The sequence below is a fragment of the Puntigrus tetrazona genome, chromosome 23 (genome assembly GCF_018831695.1).
Source record: "Puntigrus tetrazona isolate hp1 chromosome 23, ASM1883169v1, whole genome shotgun sequence".
NCBI classification, from domain to species: Eukaryota; Metazoa; Chordata; class Actinopteri; order Cypriniformes; family Cyprinidae; genus Puntigrus; species Puntigrus tetrazona.
Window position 1 is genome coordinate 18,250,110 of NC_056721.1, and position 25,448 is coordinate 18,275,557.

The 25,448-nt window shown below is 37.0% G+C and overlaps 1 long non-coding RNA gene across 1 annotated transcript; it reads left to right on the plus strand.

The window, feature by feature from the left end:
• Window positions 1-481: 481 nt before the first annotated feature.
• Window positions 482-21,818, plus strand: LOC122329094. Its single transcript, XR_006247883.1, has 3 exons — window positions 482-928; window positions 1,945-2,051; window positions 20,732-21,818. It is a non-coding gene; the product is annotated as an uncharacterized LOC122329094 (long non-coding RNA).
• The last annotated feature ends 3,630 nt before the right edge of the window (window positions 21,819-25,448 follow it).

Below are 25,448 nucleotides of genomic sequence, written 5' to 3' on the forward strand. Positions count from 1 at the left end.
AGTAAGACCTTCCCAGAAAGCTATTTCCCATTTGTTCTGCAGTACAACCAGAACGGCCTTGCAGAAATCCAGGAATTATGAGGGGATTGAGCAAATGGCCTCTCCAGCAGACAACATCTCTGTCTGGCTCTCTCTCTCTCTCTCTCTCTCTCTTCTCTTTCTCAAATCACACTCCCTTCCCGCCTGTCTTGACAACGAGAGCTTTTCCACAAAGGATTTATCTTCCTGCAAAGGTTTGTGTTTGTTTGTTGGGAGCAGATGTGTTTCATTGCCGGTTCTCCGAAGTGTTATGAACCACTTCAGCTTGCTGCGTTTGATTAGCAATCCTTAGAAGACCGTGAGTGAAAACAGTGCATAAAAATTTGTGTTGCATGTTTCCACTCCTGACCTCTGGAGTTCAGCTCGCCCGCACCTGGTTTCCTTTAGCCTTCCAAAGAGAGACTTGCATCATATGGAGAGGGAACGGGGTCCAAATGTTTAACAAACACGTGGAGAAAGAAACGCAATCTGTTCCTCCGATGATACTAACTGTAACACTGACGTTTACCCGCTCACGGAAAGGAAAATGCCTTCGTTAAAGAGCCATGGCGTGAGCCTGCAAAACGTATTTAGTGGGTATGGCATCACAAACAATTCAAAATGATCTTAGGAAGCCCGAAAGATACTTTTAAATGGCATGCCGAACCGAAATGTGAAAATGCATGGCAGATGTGTTACCTTGGCAACAACAAGGTCACCAGAAGCTTTCCTTTACAGGGGAACAGAAAAGACATTTCCTGTGTGTGCGCTGCCCGGCGGAGAGAGATGAAGGGGGCTGGAGGAGTGGCACTGCTGGGTTCACTTACTGCCCTGCTGGAGCCTCCTCCGGCCCGCAGGACTGCTGCTTCTGAAACCTCCTGCTGCGTGGGGTTCCTCATCATAAATCCAGGTAAGGAGGGACCCTTTGAGTCCACTGGCGCTGCAGGAGGCCAGGGGCCTTCCTTCTGCTCGGGGACAAGAAGATTCGGTCTTTGAGAGGAAATGCATACATGAAACAATCACACTGAAAAGAAGCTATTTCTATTTATTTTTCAGTGTAGTTTAATTCATTATTATTATTATTTTTAAAACTTAAGCATGAAGGTTTGTATCAGATTGTGCATTTTAAACAAACTAGTCTTGCATATTTTGTCCTCCAAAGTGAACTAGCTTTTATCCGAAAGGTAAACTGCATTAGGGCTATTTTAACAGTATGAATTTTTTAACAGTCATGAATATTTTTCATTATCACTTCTAAAGACACTTCTAAAAATTGGTGTAACATCGTGGGTACTGGCCAACACCAAAACAGAAATATTTTAAGAGTTTATTTGCAAAAACAGATAACTCTTATTTTGTTAATTATTTATTTTTTATTATTTCATTTTTTTTATTATGTTATTATGATTTTATTGTGTTAGTAACTGTATTTTTCAGTTTTTTTAAACAATCAAATTGCCCAACTGCAGTTTGATTGAGATTAATCAGGATACACAATGACAAAAGATGATTTTCCAAAATTGTTAAAAATGTTATCTATTTTTTCAAATAAATCAGATTCTTTTATTGGATTTAAATAGGCCTGCCGCATTGTGGTCTACGCTTTCATCTAGTCCCTGAACACATGCACGTTTGATTGTTTATTTATTGCTAATAATTCATAAACATAAAAGGTCAAACGTGTGACCCGTGTTTACCATTTATCTGGTTGTAATTTAAATCTGTCTAAAAACTACATTCAATTATCTAATACTATCGCGACTCGATCGAGTCGATCTAAAGAATGATTCAATGACTCATTTAAAAAAAAACGATTTTTTCGATTTTTTCCACCTACTGGCGTAAAAATGTAATCACCGGAAAAAGTCATTGAGCCAATCTGTGTTCTGATGAACTGATTCTTTTTGTATTTATTTAAAAACGCAGGTCGATGTGGCGGTTAGTTTTCGATCGGTCACGTGACTCAACATGGCGCCGTCGAGAGGAGAAATCGCGCACATAAACACTTCGATCTTCAGTCTTCATCCATTAATGTGAGTGCATGTCGTTTTTAACATATTTTTAGTCGCTAATTGTACTGTTTACTATGCAAATGCGACTCTGAAACCAAGTGGAATAATCTAACGTATATCAAATAATTATTAGTGTGTATGAAATAGTGTGTGTGAAGTCGCTCAGATTACCTATTTCTTTATTATTTTATTACCTGTTTTTTTTAAAACATTTTGCTGACAAAGGACACCAATACAAGACGATCCAAACTTTCAAACTATGAAATTGTATATAACTTTTAAAACGACGCTATAACGTTAATGTTTACAAAAACAGTAGGCCCTAAGCCTAGTCAGTCATATAAATACTGAATTACTTATATGTGTGTGTGTGTGTGTGTGTGTGTGTGTGTGTGTGTGTGTGTGTGTGTGTGTGTGTGTATACTTGTCTATGTTATAAACAGACAGGTTTATTGACACTAATTGTGTCCATCAAACAAAGTAATTTAAAGGAAAACATAGGGGTACCTTTTGATTGATTTCTTTTTATTTATTACTGTTAAAACAAGGTTGTCAGTACTTTTATCACGACTACCGTTGGTCGCGATTCTCTTGATTTGTGGCTAGAATTAAACCGTCATAATGTCAAAAAATGTCTTTCTTTTGCTTTATTCTCAGCCGTTTACTGCGGACCCCTGAGCATCCCCTTGTGTTCCACGGTTCGAAACCCCTATACTAGAAAAATAATCTCAGATGTCGTTTATCACGTGAAGTATGAGCAGGTTTTGTTTAGGCAACCAGAGAGAGCCTAAATATTTTTGAGACGTACTGAAATTGTGCCTGCGCTCCAGAAATTGTCTTTAAGATAAACTCCACGTAGCTCGGTCAATGTAGTTTTTTTTTTCAATTTCAACATTTTTATGTGTGCATTAAGTGTCTAGAACTATGTCGGCCGTGCTTTTTCGCGCGGTTGCTGCTTCTGTGTGGCTGTGGTGTGGTGTCTGCTGTAGACTGACTGCCCTCTGGCCTTCTGAGCAGGACTTGCATTTAAGATGATGTGCTGTTCCCCATCAGACTGAACCTGTGGAAGAGAGGGTTCAACAAACTGCTAAAATGTTACGTGAAATATTAGTAAGATCCTCTGCCAGTGTGATTGGAGTGCTGACAAACGTCTGTTACTATATCAGAGTTGGCACTGGTGGGACAGAGGCCAAACGGCGCTCTATACAGAGTTATGAGCTTGTGAATGAAGACAGATTGGGTACTTAAGGGCATGTTCACTCCTGTAAATAGCCACAGTGGATGTAATGTGCTCCTATTTTCATTTGATGTTAGTAATTCTGGCATCTATTCAACGTTTATTCACAATAACTCCTGTATTTATTTAAATCTTTAATGTAAATAAAATAATCATAATCTTACCTCAATGTGACAATTACATAAGATGCATGTGTTCAATAAAATCCATTTATTAAATATCAGAATAGATATTTATGAAATAAAATTTCTAAAGAGCTAAATGAAACGGTCAGAATAACCATGAGAATATCTCTTATATATATATATATATATATATATATATATATATATATATATATATATATATATATATATATATATATATATATATATATATATATATATATATATATATATATATATATATATATATATATATATATACATACATATACATGGAATGTTATTTGAAACTTATAAATTTTCTATGTTTTTTTTTTTAATCATTTAGTTATTGTATTGGACAGTGCAACTATGATCAGGATTTGTTTTAGTTGAAAGTAAATCATTTGGAGCTCAATGAAAAATTATTTATGTGAAGAGTAAGAATGGAATGGGATAAAAATCAGAAAAAAAAAAAAAAAACCCGGATGTATGACGGGCACCAGAGGGCGCTGACAAGCTTATTCTTTTAATAAAACTTGTGCAGTTTGCTCAGTGTGATGAGTGAGACATGACAAGCTGAGTATGTATTATGTGTATGTAGTATTTATTGTTTTTAAATATAGAGTCAAAATCAATAGTAACTGTGTTCAAATGTATATGAAATGTGTATTCAAGTAATATGAGATGTTGTTCTGAAGGCTCTTTCCTATGAAACGTAGAATATAGCAAATGTGTTGTGCTTCGCAACCGTTATAATAAGAAGTCAAGCATATTGAAGAGAAAATGCTGGTAAACACTTATAAACCGAGTAGGCTGTTGTGTTGCATTACGGTTAAATCACCCTCACAAATATGTTAATGGTAACCATGGTAAACCAAAAACTAGAGTAGGTAGGGTAGGCTACAATTATAGTTGAATTAAATTTATATATTAAAAAAGTTTTAATGAAATCTTGACAGAATAAAGGTGATATTATGATTATTGGAAATGGTGAGTTGTTGTAGTGTTGTGGTACAAACGACCACCAGAGGGCACTTTTAGATCAGTGTGAAGCTCATCTGAAGCTGATTAAGAGGTGTGAAAGAATTATTCCCATTAACCTTGTCAGTTTTCACCTTCATTTTATTTATCTCTTTATCAGGTAATATGCAAAAAAGCTAATAAATAAATAAATAAAGCTCTTAATAAATGACTGGGATGAAAAAATGAATTGAAAATTTAGACATACTGTATTTTGTCACACAGAAGGATGCTCGTATTCAGACATTATAATAAACGGGTGATGTTCGTAAAAAAAATGAAGACAGATAAACACACACACACACTTTCTTTTTTTAATGTATAAATTTTTTTAATGACCCTCATGACTCTATTTGTGGTCCGGGGTCACATATCACGTTAAAATGATTTCACCTTTTCAATGTGATTTAAGCATTAAAAGATTTAATTTTCAAAAACATTACACATTTTTCTTGTTCCACATAAAAAGATGAGAGCAAAATGAATTTCAGACGCTTTGAATGCGAGCCTGCTGAGTAACAAATGAGAGCCTTTTATTTTCTTGAACAAATAATTATTTGACCTTTTGTCCGGTCGAAACAATATTCAGCGACATAACTAGTCATTTTAATCTCTTACTTCCCTATCTTCTTCTTATTGTAGCGCATGGGATCAAAATGCCATTTCTCTTCAAATTTGCAGAGGCTTAGGTGAGTCTAATAAATCAGGGATTTCCAAGCCGAACAGCGAAGTCATCATTTTCTTTGGCTGTGCGTCTGTGTTTTCAGCACTCGCGTGTTTTCGAATGTCACGTAGCTTAAAAAACGTCTCTTTCGCTTCCAAGCAAGTAGCATAGCTCACCTACTCTCAAAATGTTTGGAGCCACAGGTTTGTTTGCCTTTGTGAGGAGGATGCCGAACATTTCCACCCGAGTTGGGGGTTCGCTTTGTTTGTTGATGCTGGATCGAAGGTCCGCAGTCGACCAGATGCTCCGTCTGGGAATAACGTGTGTTGTATTGGCATCTGCCGGATTTTGTGTTTCGTCAATCCACGTGATAACGCTGGTAAAGTAGGGTCCAATTTGTGATTTTTGAATCTGGTTCAAACCCGAATTTCAGGCCCTGTTTTTGATGGAGCTCCTCCAAATGTTCTCACTCTTAACCGGCTGACATCCAGCTGTTACAGATGGTGGACGTTTTGGATCGAACCGGACAATATCTGGTCCAAGTCTGTGCTTCTCAGAACTGAGACCCCAGTGATGAGGCCTGCTGTTTTCCTTTGTGCTGCAGAGAGTTTTACTGTAGACGTTCAAGATGGTCTTGTGGTTTGAGCTGTCTGGAGTCGATCCAGTCATGACGTTCCTCATCTTTTCTGTTTTTTTTTGTTTTTTTTTTTTTGTGAGTAGGGGAAATGCAGGAAGTGTCTGATCATGAGAAACTGGAACTTAAAGCATCTTACTTCCATGTGAATACAGTATTTTTGGTGCATTTAGTAAGTAAATGTGCAGGCTTTAAATGAACATAAATTATTTTATTTTATATGCCTATCACAGGGTATAAGGTTCATATTGCTTCATATTTTCTAAAAAGTAAATGAATAACATGACAAAAAGATTTAATATCAGATCACATTAATAATAGTAATAATAATATTTTAAATTTGCAGGATTTCAGAAAGCATACTTTTATAACAAATGTTATTTATTATTATTGTTATTACGTTTTAAATTACAGAAACAAAAGTTTTTTTCATTTTAAATTGGCAGAAAGATTCAGACAGCATCTTTAAATTAATTCTAAAGAAGATCTCTTATTATTATTATTCTTACTATTATTATTATTAGTTTCAATACTGTAAATTAAGAAAAGGGTTCAGAAAACTTTCTACAATTTTAAATTTTTTTTTATTTTAAATGTAATTGATATTTCGACAGTAAAAATGTTTCTTTTGATTTACCATTTCGAGCTGTTATTTAATATGTATTGTGTTACCCACAGTACAGTTCTCACAAACCTAGTTTTGCAAACCACAAGGCAGGTTGAACCAGTTGTCATACGCTAGATTTCTGACAGATGACAGGCAGGGCGTTTAGAGACACGTCTCGATTACATTGTTTCATACGTGAACAGCTGCATGAAACCGCACCAGATACACACAGACTGTAAGCAACAGAAAATTTATAGCGAAACATTAATTACCAGGTAATCTCTCGCTTCGTATTGAATTAATAATTTGCCATTCAGGATGTGTGCTTGGTTACCTAGCAACCGCATCCGTTAATTTACATTTCCAGCGCTGGCATTTGTGCTTATTTTTCATGGTGCTAAATTTCCAATTGGCAATAAAACGCTGGGAATTAACATGCAGAGTGCAAATCAAAGGTGTGTAGGGCCGCTGTGCTTCTTCAGGGTCTGGTGAGCTTGGAGGGGGCTATCAGAGCATGTTATTATGAGCAACTGAGATTCACTGAAAAAAACAATTTTCACTCACAAAGTGCTAGTAAATTTCACAAACAGCTATAATATTTTGGCACAAACTCCCACAATAGAAATAAAAAAAGAGAGGAAAAAATAAATTGAAAAGCTTCTTACCCGTATAGTTTTTTTTAATAGATATTATATATGGCGTTGTGCCAGAAACTGGTATTTCAACTTAATATTTGGTGTTTTTGATTTGTATACACCAACAACAAAAAAAAAACACACACTTTAGTAATTACCAACACGTATGTCACCATATATGATTTTTCCCGAAACTGTAATATACTATATTTTTTGGTTAAGTTAATGTATGCAAATGTCCAGCAAAAGATTAATTTAGAATTAATTTAAAAATACATATAAATTGATACAAATATTGAAAGACGCATGTCTTATGTTAAAAGATATCCTATATTATTATTCGTAGTAGTAGATCCTTATTTTTATTTTTAAGATTTTAAATGGACAAATAATAATATTAAATAATAAATTCAACTTAAAAATAAATAAATAAATAAAATCCAGTGTTTTTTTGGCTGTGTCACAGTCCCAGAGCTGAGGGAAATATAAGCTTATATAGTTTATAGAAAAAAAGTAAAAAAATCTCTGGTGTCCTTTTGTACATGTACATACTGCAGTTTCTAAGTCAGCCTGTAGGAGGCATAACTCATTCTGTGTCAATTTCAGCATGTTCACTTCCTTTTTATTACAGTCAGCTTCCTTTTTATTACAGTCGGTGGTAGTTTGTCACACGCCGCGCTGTTTTCAGATTCAGATGTTTTTATTCTGAGAGATGGATCATATTAATTCTCCACCTAACTAGGTTTGCTTGTTGAAATGGCACGCAGACTTTGCCTTGATTTGAGGGTCTGGTTTTCTCCCTTCCTCTTGTACGCAGAGCCCCGTGCTGTGAAGCGACTGGCGCACCTTATAGATTTCTCCTAAATAAATCATCCTTATGGGACAAAGATGCATTTCACCGCATGAGAGAAGAAGAATGAGGGCAGGAGGATTTATGATGGGAGATGTGAGGCCTTGATGTTGCTGTCAGACGTTATTGCGGCTGCGCCTCAGGCCTGGAGCGCTTTCACAGGAACGTCAGCTAAGCCTGCGCCGGGCCTGAACTCAGCCAACATGGCCTCCACATCCAAAACAGATCCGCTGGAGGCTTTTGAAGTTCACTCGCCCCGGCCCGTCACAACTGCACGTTTGTACTCTCTCTCTCTCTCTCTCTCTCTCTCTCTCTCTCTTAATGCCCATCCAACTCATTCATCTTTCCCGGGCGGTTTCTCAGCCTGTGGTGCTGAAATATGGCAGATGAACCTGTTACATGTTAGTTTAAGAGATAGTGTAGGTGTAAATTACACAGGAGGCTCTGGCTAACCTTATTTATGAGAGGGCTGTCAGGTGTTTAGGTGTTAGAGCGAGACGTGCAGCTTAAATCGTTTACTCCGCTGTAAATCAGAGCGTGCGTGCCACTTTTGTGCACTGGGGTTTGCACACGTGTTTACATGTGTGCGCCGATCTGTTTTTGTGTACCCGAGGTTTTGGTAAACTCCGCTCGAGACTCAGACGGGGGCCACCTGCACGGACGGGGCCGCTGTTATTACTTTTATGAGTTTAATATCATTTCATTGAAATATGTAGCTCATAAACCCTCTCGTGGTAAGAGTTACCCATGTTTTATTGCAGGGGAGCTGAAACGGATTGTATCTGTCATCAATTTTAGTTTTTTCAAGTAGTTTGATTTATAATCGCAGCGCCGTTGTACAACATTGATGGATGTGTTTTTTTATTTTTCATACATTACCATTCAAAAGTTAATTTTTTTCTTTTTCATGCATTAGCGGTCAAAAGGTTGCGGTCGGTAAGAAAAAAAAGTAGAATTATTATTAAAAAATGGTGACGCTAATTCCGAATGAATGGTTCATCAAAGAATGCTGAAAAAAAATCATGGATTCCACGAAAAGTAATTGGATCATGTTAGGCTAAATGCATTACATTTGAAACTATCTTCAAATAGAGAAGTTGTTTTAAATTTGGATGTTTGGGCAAATAAATGCAGTCTTATTTCAAAAATATTACAAAAGTGTAATTAAAATTAAATGAAATAGGCTGTAGAACTGGAAAAAAAGTTTTAATTTGGTTAATTTATGTTGTTGGTTGTTAATAGAATGTTTAAACCTAATTAAATGTATTTTATTTAACTGTGAATGCTCATAGAATTTTAGGTAACATTTTATTTTACGATTACACCTATTAATTGCTTTTTAGCATGCATATTGCTACAATATTTAAGCATATATTTAAGCACTTAATTTTTTTTTTTTACATCCCTAATCCTAACGAATACCTAAACTTAACAACTACCCTACTAAGTATTTATAAGCCACGAATTAAGAATTTATTGAGGGGAAAAGTCATAGTGAATAGTTACCAATTCTAAACTGTTATTAAATTTATAATTATTGACCAAAACAGTATCAGCCTTTCCTTTCCTTGCTTTAGCTCACATTTATATTATATATGTTTTTTTAATTCATAAAAAATGATTGCGTTTGGTATTTAAACCAGCTTCACTCAACAATTCAAAATTAATAACTAATCTAAGTTTTATAAGCACGTTTTATAATACCTGAATAAGTGAATGTTTCCCTCAGCCTCAACAGAAGTGCACCTGCATTTGAGCCGGTGAATGGAGCTGAGCTGATGAATCGGTCTGTGATACCGAAGAGGACGTTGAAACACATTGAGAATGAGTCATTGAAACACTAAACCCACTCAGAGCACTTAGAGAGACTGGATGTGAGCGCTGCCGGGAGACGTGTTGATTTTATACCTGTGGGCGTTTACGATCCACCCTCCATTCATTCTTTGAGTAGCCCAGAAGTGGGACAAGCACGTCAGTGAGAAATAATCTTTAGCCATGTGACGTTCCAGCGTTGATGGCGGTGTCCTACTCTTACGTTACATAAAAGCGAACGCAGTATTTGAGGTAACGGTATTTGTTACCATTGTTACATTGTTAGCGGGAGCCTAGCGTGTTGCGCCGGGAGTCTTTGCGGTTGCTTGTCATTGTCGTGGTGCCGCCTGCAGGTACGGCGTGTCTCGTGTGTCAGGCAGAGCTCGGAGGTATTGTTTGGTAAGTGGTTAAGTGTCCGGCTCTTCGCGGGGCGAGGCAGCGCCGGACCTCCTCAGCTGCGGGCGGGTACATCTGGACCCAGTCTAAACACGGCACAGGTCTGTCTCATGTGTCTCTGACGATCTCACACCCCCAGATTTATGATTCCCAATGTGTGTTTTCATTTCACATATACACATACGCTTGCAGGCAGCTTTTGTCTGAAATGAAAGACGGCAGAGGTCCGTAAGTATTTTGTAGTCCACATTTTTAAGGGCCCTGCTATGTTTTTTTTTTTTTAACAGAACCCAAATTATGTACATTTTTAATTAGGCTGACTGATGACCAAGGCTGTATTTATTTAATAAAAAATAAAGTGTAATATTATTCGTTTTAAATTGCTGTTATATTTAAATATAATGTACAATGTACTGTGATGCAATTGCTCATTACTCCAGTCTTTAACTTGTGTCACATGATCCCTTCAGAAATGTGCTGATTTAGTGCTTTTCTTTATTTAAAAACATTAGAAAACATTTTAGTTGTGCTGCAGAATATTTTTGTGGAAACCGTATTCTTTGGTAAAAATAAAGTTGAAAAGAACAGCAATTATCTTTTTCAATTATAATTTATTTAGATTCTTGTAATAATAAATTATATAATATAAACCTAACTTTTAGGTAATACAAGTACAAATAAAAAAACTAATTAAGAGTCTATGGACATTTTGTATAATATATGCATGTTTCACTTTTTGTTTCATTTCAATTTTTATTTTTACATTTTATATTCATTTCATTTATTTTACTTGACATTTTATTATTGTTATTATTTATTTGACAAGTTTTAATACACTCAACAAATGCAAAGAAAACTTTTTATAAAAGCTGGAAATAATTAAAATTAATAGACACTTTAGCTGAAAAAGGCTATATCACAAAATATTACTTGTTGGTTTGTTATTTTTGTCCCTATAGCCGTTGTTACAGTACAAGACCTTATCTTTGTTAACCAGATAACCAAATGTTCCATAAAGCCAAAAGTTGGCAAGACGTGATGCATATTGGGCCGGTGACCATTTTTTTTACAGGCCAAAAACACACTCTATTTTGTTCTCATTAAGGTCCTAAAATCTAGCATGCCTTCAACTCAATGCGATTGACTTATTACCCCGTCAATAATGGGCCACACCGGTAGCAATTATGCTAATTGTAGAGTTAATAACTCACCTACTCAGACAACATCACTTCCGTCACATCCAATTCTGAACAAACATACCCAGTGTTTATCGACCAATTTGAAAAGGATTGGCTATTAATAATATCAAAACAGCCGGTAGCAACAAATAAAAGCTATGGCAGATATGTGGCCTTGCGAAGCAATGCAAAAATACAAACCTGAGGAGACACTAATTTGTCTTCTTTCTAACGAATACATTCTCACGCTTGCTTTTTCTAGCCCTGTGTTTCGGTAGCTCGTCCTCGTGCTCCCCTTTGCCTTTTGCTCTTATTTGAAGCGGGCTATAAAGCAGTCTTTTTAGGGTCGGAGACATAAATAACAGCTCGCTCTCCTTTTGGAGGGGATTTCCTGAGACCCAGATCGCTACAGACCCGTCGTAGAGAGAGAGAGGCCCGTGTCAGACTGTAAAGTTTGTATGTACAATGCGAGCAAGTGGAAAACGCAGGTCTGTGCCCTTCTTAGCCACTCCTGTGAAAACAAACAGCGGTGTGAGACTTTTGCTCGGGGGTTCGAGCGAATGTGTGTGGCATTCTCTCCTCTCCGTTTGGGTGAAGAAGCGAGGGCAGTGACCCACCCCCTCCTTCTTTTCCCCCTAAATGGTCGTCCAGACGAACTAGCTCTCTTTTGTTTCCTCTTTCTGTTGCTCTCCCCCTCCTCTTCCAGTCTGCTTTATTGCACTTGATTCCGAGCGCGGTCATTCCTGAGATGGTGCAGATAGCAGCTGCAGCTGAATTGCCCACCATAAAGCATCTTCAAGCCCGCCGGAGCGCTGGCAGTGGGGGGCTGGGCCACACTGAGCATTCAGTTCCCTGCAAATTTCTACACTTAAAATTTAATGGTCGTAATCTCCCGGAGTTGTGACATTGCTTTGATTGGATTTGCAGACGGGGCGGTTGTGGTGGTGTGGAAGACTTTGAGATTAACGGTCTGAAATCGTATGATGTAGTTGATCGGATGCTGTTGTGGCGTTGTAAGGCAAAGAATTAGAAATGCAGCCGCTAATGTCGGTGCTGGCCAGAGATATGTGATGGCCGACGGTCCTCTTCACCTGCAGGGGGCGATAGATAGTCCAAAGAGTAATTGTCTGAGGATGTGGCTGCTTTCAGTATAGAAAACTAAATGGCTACTGATTAAATACTGCACTGTAAACCTTGCATACTGTGTACTCAAAATATTATGTGAGGCAGTAGGAAAGTAATAGGCTTATATTAGTTATAAATGTAATGTTACATGACCCGGCTATGTTTGTTATTACAGCATACAGCTTGTTTAAATTTAGTTTAGTTATTTATTTAGCACATTACACGCTTGATTCAGCTTGGTTCTTGAGTTTAATTTATTTAGAAAATTTTGATTATCAGTAAATTGCATGTTTATTTCTGTTTGGTAATTTAGATTCGTTCCTTTTTTTTAATTTATTTAGGAAATATTTATCTATTTTAGAAACAAATTAATACATTGTTTTTAATAGATTTAACTAATTTAGTGATTTAATTGTTCAGGTGAATTTATATTTGATATTTATTTAGACCTTATTCATTCAATTATGTATTTAACAACGTATTTATAAATAAACTGAGAGATAACTATCATTAATTTAATAAACAATTTATTTATACATCTACCAGTGCATTAAACATTTAATTTAGTTTGGTTATTTCTTTTATTTTGGAAATATTTATTGAATTGTTTATGTATATGTCTGTTTTTTGGTAAGTAAATTGATAGATAATCATCATTGTTTTTTCAATTAATTGCATTAAATCAGTTTGAATTTTTGAATTTTAATTTATTTTCATTCATTCATTTTTCTGTACATTTTATGATTAATTTCGTTATTTGGTTTAATTTATTTTCAGAATGTCATTATCATGCAATTCTTAATTTTTGTATTTCTAAAATGTCTGAATATTTGCCATTCCAATTAAATAACGATTCTAGAGATCATATCAAGCCACGTCCAGTTTCATTAATCACACTTGAGATGAAAGGTCAAGTCAAGGGCATTGCATTCTGAAATCCCAAATTCTGTAGTGTTTCCATAGCAAAAGTAGCATATTTATGGCTATTCTATCTTTTAATTAAAAATTAACATACTGCTGTCGTAAGTAGCATTTGATGCGGAAATGCACGCACGCATTTAATATAGCATAAAAAACGCTTGTTCTGAAGTATGCAGTGTGCATACTGTGCACAGGATGTGAATTTGTTCAATAATGTCTGCCTCTACTTTTATTTTCAGTCTGAAGAATGAACCGCCAGTTCATACATTTAAAAGAAATCCCTTGACTCATTTAATCGTAATGCCGAAAGTTGCAGCATGTTTAAACAAATTAAGATTAAAAAATGCAAATAATACATTTTTCAGAAAACTTAAGTTTCCACAAGCATGCGATACCAGCATGAACAGCATTGCAATGGTTGGATATGCTACCGTTGCATACTTTTTCGCTTAAATAGTACTGCACAGTATTGTAGCACTAAGTATTCCGACTTCCTTTGAAGGCCACCGCTGAAGTTTCTGCCAATTTGACTTTTGTTGCAACCTGCATGTTGACCTCACACATAGCTGACAAATAGCTCCTCCGGTTCCTGCGGTTCATCTCGGCCCCCGTGACTGTAATGACTGAAAAACACACAGAGTCGCGGGGGAGCAGGTGAGCAAGACCGGGCGGCTTCGTCTGGCAGCCGTTCCCGTGTGATCCCTCAGCAGGAGGAGGAGGAGCGCTCGGGGGGGCCTCGCAGGTACGGCCACCTCCCAGACAGATGAGCCTGGTGACAGGAGGGACGCAACAACCTGCAATTCCACCGTCTGACTCCATCCGTCAATGTCCCCTGTCGCCAAACGCAACTCCCCTGCACCAGCACGCAGAGCTTGTTTTCTAAAAGCAGGCCTACAGGAATTGGCAGTAATAAGCACTCGCACCTGTGAAGGCACGCACTCGCGAAAACAAACATTTGCACACGTCGCTGATGACTCACGGAGGCTCTATACTGAGAACGGAGTTTTTGGATGCCTCTCCAGGGCGCTTATCTGGTTCGTGCGATTTTGTCTCTTGATAAAACGCGTCTGTTTGTTTTATCTTTTTCTTGAGGGGCTGTTTGATCTGCACACTATGATAGGCCGTCTTGTCCGTCCCGACGCCGACCGGCCACAAGGTGGCACTCACCCTCAACAAGCAACTACCAAGTTCATAACACTCTTCTTTTTTTTTTCATCTCCACACTGCTATGAGCATGCTGATGTATCATGGCGCAATGAAAAGGAGGAAATGAGAGGGGGGACATAAATGTGTTTGGTGCATGCAGGGACTAATGGAGTCTACCTTTGCCAGTACATTAGGAACAAAACAAGAGAGGTGAGAGGGAGAACGCCACCCGTCCGAGACAGAGCGGTCGTGCCCTAATGGAGAAGGGAAATAGAAGTCGGTGTCAGTGAAATGCCAGGCCTCTGGCTGTGTTGTTGATGCATTTGTTTCCTGTTAGTCCACTTATTTATGGTCAAGGGTTTCTTCATTGCCACACGGTGATTCATTACGTGCAAGAATGAGGTCAGGAGAAAGGTTGTGGCAATTAGTTACATTTAAGAGGCATTTTATGCCCTCAACCTGATGTGGTCACGTTCTGCTTCGGCTTTGAAAATGTGACACTTTTTTTGGGGGGGCTCAAAAATAAGGATGGCTCACAGGTCCTGGGTCGGCCCGAGAGGGTTTTCAGGACAGTGCTGTGTTCTCGCTGTGTTCTTTGATCTTGTAGATGTTAGTATGTGTTGTTTTCTTAAATATTTCAAATATTTTGTTGACACGTAACCTTGCCACGTCGAATGCAATCCCGTTCATCACACTGGGGATGAAAATGCATTGCAATGTGGGATGCAGAATTCCATGATTTATTTAATATTTATTTTTATCTTTTTATCTTTTTTTTTTTTTTTTTTTCATATTTTATTTAATCGCCAATAAACACTTCAATTTAAAATTAAAGTTTTTGTTTACATAATATATGTGTGTATATTTATTATATATATATATATATATATATATATATATATATATATATATATATATATATATATATATATATATTTTTTTTTTATATATATATATATATATATATATATATATACATGTATACATTTATGTTCTTGTGTTTTATATTAAATATAAATATTTTTAATATATAAATACAATTTTTCTGAAATTCATGCATGTTTGTATTTATATAATACACAGCGCTCACATTTTTTTGCAAACAAAAACTTTTCTTTTTTATTATTATAATGTCTTTTCTGTGCATACTGACATGCATACAGTACATGTGTTAAGCGTTATGTGCTGTTTCGCCATGCATATGCAGGTTATATTCAATATAGCTTACTATCAGACTATATCTACTTTACCTGCAGTATGTAGTGTGTATAGTGTGCAGATTCTTACCAGATGACCTTCTACATTTGCCTTGCCTTGACCTTCTATTTTCAGTGTGATTAATGAACTGCAATTAACATCAATTTTTAACATCTTTTTCTCAACTCGTTTGTTTGCGATGTCAATAGGTCCGATTTTAATTAAAACGTGACTTGTATTTCATTTTAAAGATAACTGGATTCACTGCATTCGAACATGCAATGTGATATTTGTGTGAATTCGACTGTTTTAAATGTTGATAATCTAACCTTATTTACAAGTGCATCTTTGACTAACAGTCTTTGAAGCATCTTTAAGAATGGGTTGAAAATCAGCTATGTTTTGCACCATATGCCATTGTTTTCCAGCAAAAGTGTTTATGAATGTAGCTGTCATGTTGCATCAGAGCGGTGTAATTTCCAGCTGTTATTTTCAAAAGAAAATATGAAATGTGTACATATATAAAAATATAAATGCAAATAAATTGTACATAAAATAAAGTTTACATATGAAGAAATATTATTCTCATATTTTTCTAGGACAAATTAACAAAAATGTTCAATAATAATTACTATTATTGTAATTGATAACAATTATTTTAAATGCATAATACTATAGATTGCTGTATACATATGTATCCAGAATGCAGTTTTTATTTTTGTTTGCATAATATATGTACTGTGTAATTGTTAGGTGTGTATTTCGTATAAATATTTACAAACACTTGCATGTATATATTTAGGATATACATTTATATATAACATAACATACAATAATACATTTATATGCATTCAAATATTTTCTAAATATGTAGTGTATTTGTGTGTATTTATATTTACATAATAAAGATGCACAGTACACACATAAATTATGTACACCCACTTTTATTTTGGACGTGATTATATCCGTATTATATTTATATCAATACTTCTAGACTGGTCTTTTACCCCTTTTACAAAAGGTGTATTTTTGTCACTTCTACCTGCGCTACTGATTGATCACTTCTTTGCGAGTTAAAATGATGATGCACCTTTCATGTGTTTTGCAAGTGCCAGCAATTCAGCCATGTGCTTTTTCCGCCGTTCTAGATTTTATAGGCCAAAAGAATGTGAACTGATTTATGATTCCCTTATGTGCTGAATGCACATATTCTGCACATGTGTACACGAACGTGCACCTTTCCCTCCGCGTACCGGCGCGGGATAGAAACGGAATAGTCATGTAATGACGCATCCATTTGCATACGACATGCAAATCACACACCGGGCCCAAAGAGATTTGCGACCTTTCGTATTCCCCCAGCGCCCGGTAAAAACACACACTCACGAGCGCGCTAGACGCTCAGAAACACATGCGTGCGTGCGTGTGCGTGCATTGGTGCACAGCCGGGAGCACGGTTTTGTTGTTTCCGTGTCTCTCTGCTTGTGGCTTGTGGGTCTGATCGATGCTGCTTTACTGCTTCCCTCGGATTCAGTCGAGTTCAACGGGAGGGGAAGGTGATTCATCAGCGGGGAAAGAGAAGGTGGAAGAGAGAGGAAGAGATAGAGCGAGGGAATTAGAAATGGAGATGGAGAGCGTGTTGGAGAGAGAAAGAGAGAGAGGGAGCCACAAACACATTAAGAATGAGGGGGAGGCGAGAGCTGCGATACACAGATGCAGCACAGGGGTGCCAGAGATACGCAGGGGGAAGTGAAGCGTTATATCACAGCGATAAAGAGATGAAGAGCTGCTGAGAACTGAGGTAGTGGCGGGGCAACCCAAGTATGACCCAAACTATTCGCACATGCCATGCATACCCAAAACGTGCGGTATGTTTCCCATTACGGAGCATCTCTCAGTCTTGTATGAATCATGGGTAGGAGAGCAGGGAGGCGGAGAGAACGCGGCTCTGTGAAGATCTCCCGTGGCACACCTGTTTTAACTCGGCGCTATCCATCACGGAGGCCAGACGAGACGGCTGTCCTTCAGGTCCTCTCCTCGTCCGCCCGTCCGCCCCGCTGCAACAGGTGTTTATCAAACATGACCTGTGAGCCAAACCACCAGACCAGATGAATTCAGAGCTGGCTCGCTTGTAATTCATCAGCGTGAATAGAATTGGCCACACGCCACGGGAAGTTGAGCTGGATTGACGGAAAGAGAAATTTATTGACTTGCTGTTCTAAGAAAATCAACACATTTGTGACCCTGGACCACGAAACCGGTCATAAGTATCGGGGTTTTTTTTTTTTTTTCCAATTTGAGATTTGTACATCGTCCCAAAGCTGAATAAATAAGCTTTCTATGATAGGACTGTATTTAGCCGAGATATAAATATTGGGTGCAAAAAAAAATCTAAATATTGAGAAAACCTTTTAAATTTAATTCAGATTCATAAATATTACGTTTTGTTATAGTTACAGTAAAAACTGTACAAAATATCTTAACGTGATCTTAGTATCCTACTGATTTTTGTCACGAAAGAAACATTTATAATTGACCCATACAATTGCTACAAATATACACCAGCGACTCTTCTGTCTCTATCTGTCTTTCTATCTCTGTTTATCTCTGTCTTTTCTACCTGTCTATCTTGACTATGAAAACCATTTATTTTCTAGTGCTAATTACAGTTATCTGGCTTTCTCTGAATTACCGTCTCTCTTATTTTTTTTACTTCCTTACATTTCAACTTTAATTGCGGTTTCTGAGTGCTCCCTCACTTCAAATTCGCCAAGTTCATTTAATTTTCGATCCATTTCCGAATGGCGCATAACCCTGCTAGATGGCTCATGCCTTTAATATGAGGGCATGTCCTAACACACAAGAACAAAACGCTTATTTGCATGCATCTCGGCTGTGATTGTTGGCCCCGGAGTTCTTTTTGAATGCGTTCATTGTCGATTGTATTTCAGAGTTTAGAATAGTTCGCTTAAATCAGACCCCTGATGATGTCATCGCACGGAGGTTGCCATAACAACAGACTTACATCAGGCCTGCGTTGCATTGTTTAGCCCTAGTTTATCGGCTCAGTAAGAAATAACACATTGAGACTGGGTCTAGACATGTTGGATGCTTAGTGCTAATAATGTGCGGTTTAGCCGAGATCCCTCCGATTATCTTTCTCTTTCACTTCCTCTCTTGCTCTCTCTCTCTCTCTCTCTCTCTCTCTCTCTCTCTCTCTCTTTCTCTCATGCCCCCTCGCCTTCCCTTTCCTTCCCAGCTCTCTCTCTCTCTCTCCCTCTCTTTTGATGGATGGATCGCTCTTGTACTTCCAATCTGCTATCTCGCCTGATGCGGTTAGGGTCTCTGACGCTGCTGCAGGCAGAGGGAGAGCGAGGGAGGGAGGGGTAGCCGAGCAGGACGAGGACGGGGTGATGTGGAGGACACGACATCTGGAAAACAAGCAAATGAAAAAGAATGCTCGGGCACCACGCAACAGCAGACAGACAGCACGTGCCGCACAAACAAACAATCTCAGCGCGGCTATAGCACCAGCTCCTGGGTTACACGCACCGGGCTACACCGGTGCAAGCCGTCTGCGCCTTAAAAATCGCATTTGGTTTTGATGAGTAGGAAACAGAATGCATTGAATCGGAGTCGGTGTTCAAGGTGAAGTGCAAGCAAATGACCAGCAGAGGGAACTGTCTGCCTCGGTCAGGCTTTCCAGGGCTGCCCTGTACCTGAATGCTAATGAGCTCGATGATAATTGAATAATCTGCAGATACAAGTTTATAATTCAAATTAATAGATGCTATAAATGATGCTATGCAGACAAGGGCTTCATTAATGCACACCGTGCGGTGATCCGTGAACGTGTTGTCGCATTTTTATAAAATTAGTGTATTTCTTTTTTTCCCCACTTAAGACATCGAGTATTTATGTTTCATAAAATGCCACTAATGAACGGACCTTAGTTTAACATAATATTAAATTTGACATAAAATGAGAATGGTCCGTTTAATCGGTTGAACGGTAAAATGTTTTTTCCAGTGGAATGAAAATTAGACGGGACCTAGGGCATTAAGATGTTTTCACATTTGTTGGGAACAAGACGGTAAAGAACGGCAGGGTAAAAGGAGGTAAAACTGGAGGTGACGGCAAACGTTACTGCAGTGCTTTCGTTTGTTCCAGCGGCAAAAGGAAAACATATCTACCTTCTACTTTCCAAAAGAGTAACTAAGAGAGAGGTGCTACATTTATTGTGAGAAGCTGTATTTAAAAAATGACTTCTCACACATTTGATTTCTCATACAACATAAAAAAAAAAAATTAATTGTGATCTAGATCACGTTAACATATTGAACAAGTAAATATTAACTCTTTTGTTCTCAATTATAAATATAAACTATATAACAATCAGACCTTTTTATTTTATTTAATATTTAGTACAAAAATATTAAGTAAACTTTTTGACATCAATTTAATATTTTAATGTTATCTAAATATAGTATTTTCATTGATCAATATCTTTATTTTTTTATTTAAATTTTGTTATTAATCTTATGGATCTCTTATGGTCTCTAATGGCAGTTCGTGGAAGGGGCAATAATGATGTAAACTACATTGCAGCTTTGCTAACTAGTTTTTCAAATTATGTTTATATACATTTTTAATTATTAATGCCAGAGCAATAAAAGACAAAACATATATAGCATATATTTAGCATGTACTCTAATACATGCATTAACTAATGAATATTCATAAGAGGAAATCATTTTTTTTATTTGTGTCAAATTAAATATGGTGTGTGCCCTAAATAAGGTCCATTTAAAACATAATAATTATCAATGAGCCATAAAGCAAATACAGTGTCTTTGTTTTTATCCCTACATCTCTTTAACGGCATCATTCATATATTTAGCTTTTGTCGTTTTAACGCTTCTGTTCTGTCTTATGTAGCATGGATTTAATGTCACCCCACGCAGTTAGTTGTTACACTTTTGCTGAAATTCAGTCGGTCAAAAGTGATTCATTAACACGGTAAACTGAGTTTAAAACTAATTCTGAGATATTTCAAGTTTGTCTCATGCATGTAGGAGCATTTCTAAGTAACTTAATCTGTCAGTGTTCTCAGACTTTTCTTTGATTTTCCAGGTGAGAAGAACATGTAACGCTATATGTAGGACACTGACCTAAACTGCTTGACCTCTGGCAAGGGCGGTCAAAAGGTCAACTCACTTGACATCTCTGCCCACGTCTTACTGATGAACAGACTTGGACCCATCGGACAAGCGCTCCGGCGCACATCTGTGCGTGTGAGACAAACAATATCAAGTGCGGGCGTAAAATGACACATGGAAGTAATCTGTTCATCTCTGCTCTGGGCAAGAGGCATTTTTAATTTCACTGGAGGATAAAAAGCCAGCGGCAGAGCTCCATCCATTTTGTACGGTACCTTAATTTCACACAGCCCACAGAAAAATTGGCAGTCGATTTGTTTTTTGAAGATCCCTCCATTGATAGTAATTAAATTTGCTCTTGTCTCTCGTTTTTTTTCCTCTTTTCTCCATATCTCCTCCTCTCTTCCCCATCTGTATGCTTCTACTCCCCTCTTCTCATTCTCATTCGCTGTCATCCCTCACTGTCACGCGGCCGCTCCGAGCCATCGACCTCTGCTCTCAGCCCCGGTTCAGCAGCGGGTCACCGGAGGGAGGGGGGCTCGTGTTATTGGGGGGTGCCAGCTTCCTTCCCTCGCCGTGGATACAGCTGCTGCTGCCATGGCAACTGGCTTGCAGACTGCGCAAGGACCTGCGTGCAGATACTTGCAGAGACTTACGGAGAAAGACGCTCTAATGGTGTGTTACAGGACCCTGTTGTGCTTTAAAGCAGGTTTAACCGCATAAGTGAAAATGATGCGGGACGTCCTCAGACTAGGACTTTTATGTTTTATTTGCTGCTCACTACAGTAGGGCTTAGGTTCGGGAACTTTCCTTTCCTTTGTGGGATAGGAGCAGAGTTTGTTTGGCAATTGTTTGATGGGAAATTTAGGATGTTGATCAGGAACATGTCCTCGTTATCTTAGTTATGTAATGAGGACTTGGTTTGAGTTTAGGGAAGCACCCATATTTCAGTTTGACAAGCTGATAATTATTTTTGTCTTGTAGTGATTATAACAGGTAAATTGCCAATATTACAATATAAAATAATAGGTAAAAAAATAATGCAATTAAAATAATCTTAATATTTTCAGCTCATTGTTATTTTAATTTCATTTTATTATTTTATTTTAATATATTTAATGTCTTTTATTATTATTGTTTTTTTACATTAAATAAACATTATTTTTTTGGAATCAAAGTATTCAATACTAAAAGTGTAAATACAGAAAATTATAATAAATAAAGCGTAATAACAAAGTGCAATTATTATCAATTTAATATTTTAATGTTATTTAAATATAGTATATAATGTTATACATATCTGACGCGTCTATGTTATTCTTTTCATAAAAATATGAAAATAAAAATATGAAATTATAGGACTCTTCACTGAAGATCATAAAAATACTAAATGTTAAAATGTGAAATAAGAAATAAAACGCTGTAAATAAAATAGTAAAAAAAGATTAAAATATATAACATATATTTATAATATATATGTATAAAATGTATAATGACTCGAAACATTAAAATGTATAATTAATTTTGTGATTTGCCAGAGATTATTTTGATTAAATGTCAACATTCATGTTTTAGCGCTCAATGCAAATATAATGGCAATAATGATTAAAAAAATAATAATGCAATTTATTTGAAAAGCGCTTTTCTTAAATCCCAGTGAGCATGCACAGTTAAATATCTAATATTGATCAATAATGAATATTCAATATAGATGGATACAGATTTAAAAAAAAATAATTTAAATGTGATGTGCATCCTTATTTAAATCATTAATTGGATATATATGGCTACTTTTAAAATCAAAATGCATTTATTAGAAAGCGACGGCTTTCCTCTGCTGAGACTCTGTTCCCCAGTTGTTATTCTTCTTCTGTTATCATATTAGGAACTTGTTTTGTCATCTTTGTCTTGCACGCCGTGGCTGGTGATCTCTGTAAAACTACTTTGGAACAACATGAAAAGTGAGAAGTGCTACAGAAATAGAATTGAGCATCATGCTTGTCGCGTGTTGCCAAAGTTTCTAACGAAGAGCAGCTAGCGAGCGCGAGGCATGTGCGCGGCAGACAGCTAGCGAATGCAGTCGCGGCTCGTCACGCCTGCAGTCAGCTCTACTTGAAAATGTACAGTACACGCCAGAGGAATGCTTAATAAATCAAAAAACTGATTAATGACATGATGTTGGCATCTTAGTGCAGATGATAAAGAGTCACCTGCGAATTGTGAGGTCAAACGAAGGAGAAAAAGTGAGCTGGAAGGAGGACGAGAATGGAAGAAATAGCCACAAGCGGAGTTCCAGATCTCTCCAGGTGTTTCAGCACTGAACGGACTTGCTTCGCTCAGAGCCCCGGGCCGCGAGCTTCAGACCAGGTGGAGCTACTACAAAAGGGACTATTAATTATGACTTCACCCCTCCTCTTTTCCTCTCTTTCTTTCTCTCTTGCCAAACAAATATGATGGATGGGGTTATCAGTGTCTCACAGAAGCATGAACGGCTGTCAGGTGTGCTTTGATGTCCGACAGCTTGAATCTCCTGCCTTGTGCTTTGATGATGTGCTTGAAATCCAGATGAATTGACATACTGTAGTTCACACTCCATACAACATGGCGGGCCATTAAACACACTCCACATAAGATTTAATACACTTGTCTTTGCTTTGATAGCGAGCGAGTTCTACTTTTGCTCTTTTAAAAGCGATTCCCCACAGAGCAATGGCGAAAGCTATAGCCCTTATCAGAAAAAATAACTTTATGTATTTCACTTCGCTTCGTAATGCAGCTCCAAAGCGTTTGTTACGTGTACCACCTGTCTTAACTATTTTTAGAAGTTTATTGCTCCCTTGGAGGTCTTGGGATTGTGTGTTGTGCTTCGGACAGCAACTTATTTTTGGTGCCGTACGGCTGGCCTCCAATAGGTGGCGCTCCTTACATAAAACAGACTGGCTGTGTGCTATCGAATGGAGGAGGACAGTTTTCGCTTGCTCTTTGCTTCTTGGGGGTCGTCAAGGGAAAGTTTGAGTATGAATATGTATTTTCAGGGTTGCCGCGACTGTCAGAATTGAATTGAGAGTGCCTTGAATTTCAATTGACTTTGATCTGAGGTATAGCTAGCAGGATGCAAGGAAGTGGAATGATTTGAAATTGAACTTAACTGTAATATAACAGTAATTCACTTATTGATATAACTGTAATTTTTAACTAGAAAAATAAAAGTTGGACAAAATTGAAAACAAAGTTGAACAAATTTAGCACTTACATTTGTGCTTAAGCTGTGTTGAGTTTATTTGCATTGTAATTTTTAAAAAAAAAAGAAAGAAAATCGATCTGTCCCGTCATATCAAATTCTAATTCATCTTCATGTGTGGTTTGGACAATTCAATTCAAATTTGAATTGAAAGGAAACTACTGAAGCTTGTCTCTGCCAGTGGGATAAACGCTTTTTAAAATGTCGATTCAGATTTTTTTTTTTTCCTCATAGGAAAAAGTTTATATTTTAGAATTATTATTTTTTTGTCTGCAATAGAACATTTTATCACACAATTATTATTTTTTTCTCTCAGAATTACTAGTTATTTTAAATTGTAACATTTTTATATTTCAAAGTTGCAAGAGAAAAAGTGGTTGTGACCACCATATAATTTTTTAATATATATATGAGATATATAGATATATATATATAGATATTGATATTGTGAGATGTAAATTATGAGGAAAAATAAGGCTCAGTTGTGAGCTTAAAAGTTGCAGATACCTTTATTTTGTTGTCCTGTAGTAGAAAAAAGCGCCAGTATGATACCAGTGTCATCAATTCTGTATTTTCACATCCCTCCTAATGATGTGATTTATTTAATTAATTTAGATGATTAAAAATGAACGTGCAAGGATTTTTGCAAAATCTAGATATTTTTTGATTTATTGATGTCGTTAATATTTGCTAAAAGTGTTTATATTTTTAAGTTAAGTTTTTTTATGTTTTGGGTTTTATTCAAATAATATAATAATAATAATAATAAATAAATTATTAAATAAAATATTTAAATTATTTTTAAATAAATGTAAATTCTAAATGATCCATCTATAATATGACACACAAATATTTACATATGCTATATAATATTACGCAAAACATTGCTGAATTGATTAGTAAATTTGTAAATGCATTTTACAGTTGCTTCCAAAACTATCCCGTCCCTATTTTGATAACCTAGTGTACGTTGACCTATTCTAAAAAGTGCATCAAACATATTTTACCTTAATCTTATTTAATCGCTACTGAGAAATCAACTAGCTCCAGCAAAGCTAACATATACCGTTCCATAGCAGCACTGAAGCGTATTAAACGACTGTATAACACCTCTTATACAATATAGATTGCGGTGCTAAATTTTTGATGTTGATTTGACAAAGTCGTCCCCGCATCCGGTGAGTCGGACTGAGGCTGTTAATGATAGCCCTCCTGTTCAACTCCCTGTGTCCCTGGAAGTCGGGTCGCGAATGAATCATTTACATTGTTTTAATCAGGCGAGCGTGAGACTGGCATGCATAAATGAGCACTGGAACCTATTTGCACTTCGTTTGTGGGGGAGAGCGGCCGCTGCTTCCATCTGAGGTGGCAGGGAAATGAGGGCCAGTGCTCTGGAACGCTAAATGACCAGCCACCGTTTAGAGTCGCCCTTCAAAGAGGCAGCCACTCA